This window comes from Arvicola amphibius, chromosome 12 (genome assembly GCF_903992535.2).
Source record: "Arvicola amphibius chromosome 12, mArvAmp1.2, whole genome shotgun sequence".
Lineage (NCBI taxonomy): Eukaryota > Metazoa > Chordata > Mammalia > Rodentia > Cricetidae > Arvicola > Arvicola amphibius.
Window position 1 is genome coordinate 117,519,195 of NC_052058.2, and position 11,123 is coordinate 117,530,317.

Genomic DNA, 11,123 nt, shown 5'->3' on the forward strand with positions numbered 1-11,123 from the left:
CAAGAAATAAAATAAACAAAGGCAAATGATTTTTTGCCTGAGAGTGGTTGGATATATTCTCCAGGCTTGTAGTGCTTTTCCACGAGCTTGTCTGGTGCTTCACAAAGACGATCTTAATTATCTTCCTATTGCTGTTGGCCACAATAAAGGGTCCCATTTCTGTTTAGCTTTCCCAGTGCAATTTTCACTATTGTAGAACTTAAAAGACACAGAAATGCACACCTAGGAAGAAGAATCATCAAGTTTGATTATTCTATAGTATGTGAAGAGAACAGAAACACTATGGAAAGTGTTTGGGATAGAAGAAACTGGAGACCTTAAAAGCCATCATATGTAACTAATCAGAGACTTATCTGAGTCATTGAAAAGCAGAACATGGTACACAGAAGTTTTCACATTAGATGTTACAGCTAGTCTTTCCTAGAGCTATGCCAGAGGCAAGGTTTCAAAAATAAACAGCTCCTTTAGGAAGTTGGTGAGACAGCGAGAAAAGATTACCTTTTCAATCCTTTTAATACTGTGACAGGGAGTTGATTCCCTATGGGGAACTTGAGAAGTCAAGTTATGCACACCTCACAAATTGTGGGGAACCTCAAGGGTTTTTAAGACAGCTTTTGTTAGACTTTGGTATTTAGGGTGTTAATTCTCTGTAGTTGTATCCTATAAGACAGGTAGACAGAGCCTTCTGTGGGAATCATGTTTAGGAAGATAATGAGGGTTCCATTAAAAGGATTCCAAATGCCGTTAGGGAACGTTACATACAGCTGCACATAGCATCTGCCCAGGACAACATTAGGGTACACTACAGTATGCTTGTATATGTTACCTCATTGGTTAAGAGGGCTTTCAGATCCTGCAAAAGACCCAAGTTCAGTTACTTGCATCCCAGCTACAGTTTCAGAGGAATCTGATGCGTTCTTCTACCCTTAGTGGGAACAACACCCACGCGCACAAACTCACACAGAGAGCACATTCATATATGCATAATTAAAAATAAAATATTTTAAGTAGTTATTGCCTGGTGGTGGTGCTTGTCTTTAAACCCGGCACTTGAGAGGAAGAGGAAGGTACATCTTTGTGAGTTCAACATTAGCCTGATCTACAGAACTAGTTTAAGTTTCCAAGACTGCCCACGGAAAACTGTCTCAAAAACAAACAATGAAAACAACACCACCCCTATGATAAAGAGCAAAAGCAGTAGGTCACCATCTTACCTATCTTCTTTCTTTTTTAAAATACCATGAAAAGCAACAAATGCAATTATTTGCTCATTAGTTTTCTTTGTTCAGGGAAAAATCTATTTAAATGTTTCCATTGACTGATGGTAAAATGAGGGATTGGCCTTTCTTTTTAAACTGCTAGCAGAGGACAGGACTTTTCCTTTTGCACACAACTCTTTCACAGTCCACTTGAGGCTGCAATGGTGCAGCAGAGCCCAGAGCATCCTTCCCTCAGCTATATTCAGTATTCATCCTGATCACACAGGGAGACACAAAGCAGATCAGACACCTGGGGATAACCAGTTGAGGATCTTTTTTTATACAGCTATACTATTAGTCATTTATTTTCAGGCTACAATTTTTTTTGATTCATCATATTTATAAATTATCATAAATCTAAGGAGAAAGAGTAGTCAGCATAAATATAATATAATATAACATATATTATATTATATTATATTATATTATATTATATTATATTATAAAATGATACCTGTGTTATTTAAAATGCTGTGAAAACCAATGGACTGCTTTCATAATCTTCAGCCTTGTAGGTATGACATACATAGATTTGTATGTGTGTGCAATATAATCACAGAAATTATTCTGTGAAAAAGTTTCTTAGAATCTGATTCATAAAGTTTTTAAAGTTATAGGTAAGCTTTTAAAGTATAAAACAAATAGGTTTTAACTTGTATGAAAATATTTCTTAATTTATTTCCTGTATCTATCTCTTTTCAAAAGAAAACATAAACCTGCTTCTATGCTGTTTACATTCCAGTGTGCCATAAACCAAATCAGAAAAGCAAATGAAATGTGGTCATGGATTGTGTAATGCCATTTATTTTAAAGATCAAGCTTATGACGCTGGTATCATATATCATACACCCCAGTGGTACTGCAGCCATCTTGGGGTGAATATGCACACTTTGCTTGTAATGCAGATCTTTGCCATGCCCTCATTATTTAATGTTGCATGGCTACTTAAACATCTCAAGATGCGTCAGAAACTAAGACAGAAGCTAAAGTAGAAAAGGCAGACAGGATGGAATATTGAAGCAAATCATTGGGATGTCTCAGTTGAGGACCCAATGGACTCACTGGATATGAGGGAACTGTCACCTAAGTAGTTTTGAAGTGTAACCTTGGATGCATTAAACCCAACATGAAAGACCCTGAAGCAGGAATGTCAGTCCTGTAGGATGGACTCAGGCCAGACAGAGAGACAGAACTGACTCAGGAAACATAAACAAAATTTCATTAGGCATGCAGAACCACAGCAGTTTGGATAGTTTAAGAGTGATGCTGACATCTGTGTAAAAGAAAGGGAAAAGCACTGGAATGTTCCATTAAAGGGCATTATGCTGTCACATTAGAAAGGAGTGACCCCTGCAGCTATGTGAGAAAGAATATGAGTGCACATTCAGGTAAGATGCAAGGAAAAAGGCTATGACAATTTAATGAGGAATGCAGGAAGCAGGGAACCAGTGGAGGTGACAAGGATGTCTGAAATGTAAACCGATTTTCAAGGACAGGTGATAGGATTCAACCAGAAGCAATTTTGCAGACCACACATGCACTGTGTGGTCACACCCTACGAACTCTTCCTTCTTACATCTCCACATACTTCTTTTCTCTATTCTCGCATCTCGGATTTGCTGCATCAAACTCCATGCTCTTCCAGTGGCTCTTGGGAGAATCTCATCAGATCCTTGTTTCTTTCCATTCCTTAATCCATGACATATCTGTGCTAGCTGTGGCCTCTGAATGTTGTACCCTACCAGTATTGCAAATATAAACTTTGCTGGAACATGCTCTTAAGTCGCCAAAATCATAATTTTGTGCATCCATTTATGACAGATATGAAATCTGCCTGAAAGGTTCCTCTCCTTACAGAAGAAGCAGTAGAAGGAAGCTGTCTGAAGTGATGGCTTTAGAATGAAGACATTTACATAGACCAAGTCTCATTTCTTCATTACTAAATATATATAATATTAGCTATGCTAAAAACAGTTGTGAATACTGAGATAGCTAATGTATTCGAAATATCTTTATTATAAAAAGCCTTCAATTGCTCATTTCTTTCTTTTGTCTTTGAAACAGGGAGTCACTGAAATAAGAGAATGTGGGTTCAAACTAGGTTGCTTTCAAACTTTGGTTGGCCTTTTCTGCTTCCCTGGATCAGCCTCAACACACATGAAGAGATGGCAGCTACCTGCATAGCTGTCCATTTTCCATCCCATCTCAAACTAGGATATAAACAATTATGCTTTATCACATCAAACAAAGAAGAAAGCAAAATCAAGAAGTTTAAAACATAACACAAAAATCTCTCTCACACACACAAAGAGGAAGTATGTTTTGTGTTGATCAACAACTGGGCATGTAGAACATGTAGAAGCAGGAACATCTATCACTGGCTTCTGATGTGTGAACAGTAGAGAACTCTCTGTAGGAATCCCAGTAACTGACGTTTGAATATCTCCCTTGTCTTGAAGTTAGGTCTAAGAACTACTCTGGAAGGAAAGATGGGATCTGGATTCACAAATGGTGAAGACTGCTAAAACTAAGCTGATTTTACTCAGAACTCTGCTGTGACAACAGTCCCTGATGAGGCTCCCAGTCTCCAGTGTGTGGTGTATGCCGTGCTGCTCTACAATATCATTACAATATTGCTTTCTGACCTCTAAACTACACACTGAGACAGAGAGTGGTTCAGCTATCTTCTAAGATCACCCTGACTAACCAGAGTGAGCACTGATTTGTACTACAGAGCTATGGTAATAGCTCTGAAAATCTATATTATCATGATATGCAAAATATTCGACAAACCAGAAGCTTAGGAAGGTAAGTTTTCATCATTCAATTTTAATTTTTTAATGTTCGTATTTCAAATGAAAACTTTCTCCTCTCTTTAGAATGTTGGGCAGTATGACATATAATAAAGACTCAAAGTATATTCAGAACACTCTCCAAGAAGACATGTGCTTCAACTTTCTGGATCTATGTCCTATAAGCTATGTTATCATAACTGTCACATGTCTGGGAGATTTTCACAGGGGTGTGTCATGCCCATCATATTTCCCCCTCCTCTTTAGAGACCAATATTGCTCTGAGTAAAGCCCACGTGTGTAGTATGAAGAACAGGCTGTGTCCCTCCACCCGGCTAGCTTGCACACAAAATAATCACATGGAAATTGTATTAATTAAACACTACCTGGCCCATTAGTTCTAGTCACTTATTGGCTAACTCTTACATCTTGATTTAACTCATTTTTATAATATGTATGTCACCAAGAGGTTGTGGCTTACCAGAAAAGATTCACCATGTCTGACTCTGGCAACTCCATGTCCCACCCCCAGGCTAGTTTATCCCCCGAAATAACCACAGAGAAAACTATGTTAATCAAAACACTGCCTGGCCTGTTATATTTAGCCTCTTCTTAGCTAATTCTCACATTTTGCTTTAACCCATATCTAGAAATCTGTGGAGCACCACAAGGTCGTGGCTTACCAGGAAAGATCTTAACCAGTGTTAGTCTCAGGCAGGAGAATCATGGCATCTGCCACACTCCCTTCTTCCTAGCATCCTGTTCTGTCTACTCCACCTACCTAATTTTCTGCCCTATCAAAAGGCCAAGGCAGTTTCTTTATTTGACCAATGAAAGCAACACATAGAAAGAAGAACCTCTTACACCACATATGAATTTGCCCATAGAAGACTGGCTTTTGGTTTCCCACTCTTACTTTTGACAATATCCCTAGCATTCTCTCTGTGACCAGTAACTTAACAATTTTTCAACACACAAATAGGATAACCATTACACTTGGGAAAAGCAGCGCAGGGGCTATGAGAGGAATTGAAGAGGAGGGGATGGTAGACAGTCAAAACTCATAATATGCACTTAATAAAATTCTCAGTTTAAAGGGGCAAGTAGTAAGAGTTGGGAGGGAGAAGAGTGAGTGAATAGGATATAAGTCACTTATCTATGAAATTCTTTACAAAGAATTAAATTAACAATGTTTTTAAAGTAATACAGACTTTTCATTAACCTATGCATCCCCTCCACCACAAAAAGAAAATTAAACGAAAACAAACAAACACCCAGGAAAAGTAAGACACACAGGTTTTAGGGAAAGATCAATAGACACAATATTATAAAATGAGTGAAAAGAAACTGCCAGACTTCTAAACTAAGTATCGTTGGAAAATCCTTTAATGATCCTGCTATTAGAAGGGTCAGAGAATGTTCCTTAATGGGTCATGTCCTTAGGAGAAATCATTAATCAGATTCACCTTCTGTGAAACTGTAAGAATCAAGATGAACAGAAAGATAGGAAATACCAGGTCTAGGAGACCCAAACAGCCACATGCCAGGTGGGATCTACACTCAACTCCAGGCCAAAGAGTCCCACCTGTCACACATGGGGTATAACTAAAAAAAACTCCTGAGGTTTACAGTCTAGGCCACAGGCTAAGGATTGAGACTTATTGGAAAATTAGAGTGTTTTCCACCTTCTGCAAGTTGACTGAAGTCTCTCAGTAGCAGCTTTTGTCTACATACCATCTCTCATTGTCAGAATTATAAGCACACCAACAAATAAATGCACTATCTGAGCAAATTAACATTGAAAACAGACACAATAAAGGCTTTGGAATCATTAAGTTGAGAATTTAATACAAATACAGTGAACAGGCTAAGGAATCTAATAGTCTAATTTCATTACCATGAAAGAACAAGTGTAACTGACAGAGACAAATGTCAGAGGCTAAAATATTCCACTGCAAGTGAAGAGCACATCTGATGAGCGAACCCACTCACTGTAAAGAGCAGAGAAAAGAAGCTGTGGTGTAGTGAATTCTTAGTAGTAAAAAGGCAAAATAGGTGGGAAACAGAATATGCTATCAAAGGGTTGCACAACCACTACCTAAACCATGACATGTATAATTAGAAAGACTGAAATTAAACAAAGAGAGAAAAAGAACAATGGAGATGATGAAACGTGATAACCAAGAATACCCTTAAATGTAATGTAAGGTTGCAACTTTCATACTCAGAAGCTTGAAGACTGCAAGTTTCCAGCCGGGTGGATATACTCCCTAAACAATGGTTCTTAATCTTCCTAATGGTGCAACCCTTTAATAAAGTTCCTCGTGTTGGGGTGACCCCTACCATAAAATTATCTCCATTGCCACTTTATGATGGTAAATTTGTGAACTGTAACATAAAGATACAATATACAACTCCTGTGAAAGGGTTGTTTAACCCCCAAAGGGGTTGCAACCCTCAGGTTGAGAACCATTTCCCTAAAATGGGAGGAAAGAGTATAGAAGCCAGATCTGTAAAGGACGCCAGGAGAATACAGTCCACAGAACCAAATAAGCAGGATTTATAGGGGCTCAGAGACTGAAGCTGCAGCCATGGAGCCTGTATGGGTCTTCAGAAATCCTATGCATGCATGCTGTGGTTGTCTAGCTTGGGGTTTTTGTTGACTGGTGTCTCTGACTATTTTGCCTGCTTTGGGACCTTTAGGCTCTAACACAGTTGACTTGTCCATCATTAATAGGATGGTATATGTCTAGCTTTATTGCATCATATTGTGTCAAGTTTGGTGTCACTGGATGCTGTGCTCTTTTCTAAAAGGAAACAGAGGAGCAGTAGGTCTAGGGGATAGGGAAGTGGAATGAGGGGACTGTGGGGGGGGGGGGCAGCAGTTGGGGGAGCAGTTCCAATGTATTACATGAAAGAAGAATAAATAAATTAAACTAAATTTTAAAAAAGGCAAACTATGTGTGTCCTTTTCTGGTCCATCCACGCCGCTGCAAATAAACAACCACAATTGACAGGAAAATGCATCTCACAGTTCCAGAGTTTGGGAACTCCCAAATCAGACCTCAGCAGCTCTGTCACGTGGTGAGGATACCTGTTCATATATCAAGAGCATCTCATTGCTTCCTATCATGAAGGAAAGGGTCATCAAGGCTTATTGCGTCTATCTCATGAGAGTGACCCATTCATAAGTGCTCTATATTCATATTTGAATCAGTTTCCATATGGTTCCCCTCATAGCAACACCATCTTCCAGGAGAGACATGCTTATGTCATGCTGTCTGAAATTTTCTCCTTCCCCATAGGTCCACTGATTAATGTGCATAGTGAATATTTTGTGGTTTACATGTATGTAGGGGTATTATATATATTTATTGTGGTATGTTGTATGTATGTACATGTATGTAGGTGTTGGCAAATGGTCGATAGAATTAACCAGACTAGGTTTAATATAAATATTCAGCTTTAATAAGGGAAAGAAGGGGAGCTTACAAAGCCAGGGTTCCAGTGGAGCACAGGAAAACAAAGAAAAAAATGCACACGGATGTTTTATATGTTTCTTTTGGCCCAAGGGGAACATGCCCAAAACTGAATGTGATTGGCTGAGGTTCCCCTTCCTCTCCCACTTTTTACTAAATAAGACAGACCCAATCCAAATACAACTATATACAATAGGAACAAATAATGGTGATATTGTCAGACATGTTCAATAAAATCTGTATTTATTTTTTGATTAAAAAAATTTTACCTGTAATGACTGTTGCCTGCCAGTAGGTGGCGGGGTGCACCTGAGTTCAAGTGGCTAGGAAGTCAGAGCCAGAAAAAAATTCTAAAAATATAAGCTCACAGACCATGTGCTGTGTGGGTTATAGCTGGGCGGGGAGGGTGCCACCTGAGAGGATAGAGTGGCCGTGGAGCGCGATCGGGTCGAGTCATGTGCCCTGCTGTCCCTTTGCTGGCTCGCTCCCCCACCTTGGTTGCTTACATCTTACTTTTGCAATCGGCTGCGCAGACAGTAACTACTCATAAGCCACAGTGCTACGGGCGGGCGTGCTGCTCAGCCTTTAATGGCAGGAGTGCCAAATCGAGTCTGCAACACAGGCGGTGGGGGAGGCTCCAGCCCAGAAGCTGGTCAGGCACGGTAACGGCAGCGGGGTCACACTGGTTCAATGGTGGCTGCACAAGCTTGAATGCTGGGACCTAGGCAGTAACTGCTTGTCTTTGGTGGGTATTTTCCTGCCACAGGAAAGCTGTGGGCAGGGTGACCCGTAGTATTCAAGAGATCTCTCAATCAAAAAAAAAAAACAATGCTGAATCCGCACAGTGCAGAAGCTAAGCAGATGGGAGTTCTCCTGCGAGGAGGGGGGGAAGCCACCAGCCCCACATTGGGTGCCAAACTGTTGGTGAGCACCCAATATAATATAATTTAATATATATAATTAATATAAAATATTCAGATTTAATAAGGGAAAGAAGGGGAGCTTGCAAAGCCAGGGATCCAGTGGAGCGCAGGAAAACAAAGAGGAAAAACAAATGCACACGGATGTTTTATATGTTTCTTTTGGCCAAAGGGGAACATGCCCAAAACTGAATGTGATTGGCTGAGGTTCCCCTTCATGTAGGGGTGTTATATATGTTTATTGCTGTGTGTAGTATGTGTGTATGCTGTATTATTTCTCTATATTTGCTTGTGGTATATGTATATGCATATGCATATATATATATATATATATATATATATATGTGTGTGTGTGTGTGTGTGTGTGTGTGTGTGAGTGTGTGTGTTTGTGTGTATATATGTAATGTGCAGTATGGGCTTGCATGTAGGGTATACTGCACATATGTACTATGTTCTCTCTTTATGGAATGTGGTATGTATATATCGCTATGTATAGGCATAGGCTGTATATGTCTATCAGTACCATATCTGTATGAATGAGTGTGTGAAAAGATTCTTATTTCTATGTGAAATGACAGCAAAATTACAAGATGTGGTCAGGAGGGAACAAAATGGATTGTTATTAAAAAAAGAACCTGTATAGCAAGTAAAGTACCTGTTGAAAATACACTTGGATTAAATGTACATTTTTACCATGAATGCTAGGTCTACCATAAAATATAATAAAACTAATGTAACTGATATGTCAAAGGAGGAATAAAGGAAATAATAGGACCATGTAGAATAAGTAACATGACTAACTGTAGAAAAGAGAAAATTAAAATGAAGCAAATGTAGGACACCAAAAGCAGAAAGAAGAATACATCTGAATCCAGTTATCTTAATGACTATTTTGCACATCAATGGTCTAACTGTATTAGTTAAAGGAATTTGTTAGAGCAGATCATGAAAATAAGGCACAATTGTTTGTTTATAGGAAAGGCAATTTAAGTACAGCTACTGAGATATTATTGAATATCAATGTGGAAATATGCCCTGCAATCCCCAATTAATAGAAAACATCAGTATCTATATCAGTTTCAGAGAGAATAGACATCAAACAGAAGGGTTATCAGGGATAAAGTACGTATCATGAAAGGACAGAGGAGCCCATTATCATGAAAAACATTACTATATCACAGTCTTTGGCTGCACAACTCCAGAGTAACAGAATTTCAGGAAAGGTGGATAAATCTGTGATAGGAGTTTTATGTATAAGTATCCAGATCATAAAAAAGCTAGCAAGAAAACTAAGAGGAAGAATCCAGTTAAACCAAGAATACCTGTCAACTGGTTCTTATCAACTTCTACAGACTATCATACTCATCATCATTAAACTGTGATATAATTAGCAGCTACCACGCAAAAAATAATTTATAACTATTGATTGTGATACATTCTTAAAACACATATATTATATATAAAACAATAGGGAAGGGTGCATTTTTCTGAAACTATTGAAGTATTCATCAAGGAAGATCCTATTAGCAGGCATGACCTATATTTTAAGAATTTAAATCAGGGTTTCTTTCTTTTTTTTTACCCTAACCCTAACCCTAACACTAACCCCTAACCCCTAACCCTAAACCTAACACTAACCATGACAACTAACTCTAAACCTAACCCTTACGCTAACCTAACCCTAAAACTAAACCCTAACCCTAACCCTAACCCCAATCCCAACCCTAACCCTAACCCTTACCCTAACCTAACCCTAACCCTAACCCTAACCCTAACCCTAACCCTAATCCTAATCCTAACCCTAACCCTAACCCTAAACCCTAAACCCTAACCCTAACCCTTAAATCAGGGTTTCAATAGCCTGCCAGCAGCAAGGTAGGCCCTTTGTCAGTGAGCTGCCTGGCAAGCAAGGAGACCTGATTGTCGACCAGAAGATCCATCATTCATTAGGGTGAGTGAGTGCCTGAACCATGGCAGCTGCCTGGAGAGAGACCACAGACATTCCCCAACCCCCTATACTTCCTGGTCTTCGTGCAGGGGCTATTCTCCCTGCAGACTGCCTCTCTCTTTCTGTCCCTTCCCAGCTTGCACCCAGAACACCCCCTTCATCCTCCCATCTTTGGGGCCATAAAATCCCATAGCTCAGCCTGTTTGGATGCTGGGGCCAGGTATTGAGTGCAACCTGGCAGGTGTGAGGTCATTGGTTTCAATAGCCTGCCTGCAGCAAGGTAGGCCTTTTGCCTGTGAACTGCCTAGCCAGCAAGGAGAATTGAACTTGTAAAAAAAGACCCATAGGGGATTAGTCGGAGGAAGAGATGGGCAGGCGCCAATGCAAGAATTCCACCAACAATGTGAAAAACAACATGAAAACACTAGAAACCAGCAATCTTACAACAGGAGGACTTGAACACCCTAATCAAGAAGAAGTAGAAAAAATTGACTTTATGAAAGTAATTGGGTCCCTTAAAGAGAAGGTGTAAAACTCTCTTAAAGAAATGGATGAAAAGAATGACAAAAAGTTTGAAGAATTGAGTAAATCTGTAAATGATATCCTAGGACACCAAGAAAAAACAATCAAACTGATAATGGAAACAGTTCAAGCCTTGAAAACTCAAATGGAGGCAAGGAAGAAAACACAAACTGAGGGCTGGCTGGATATGCAAAATCTAGGTA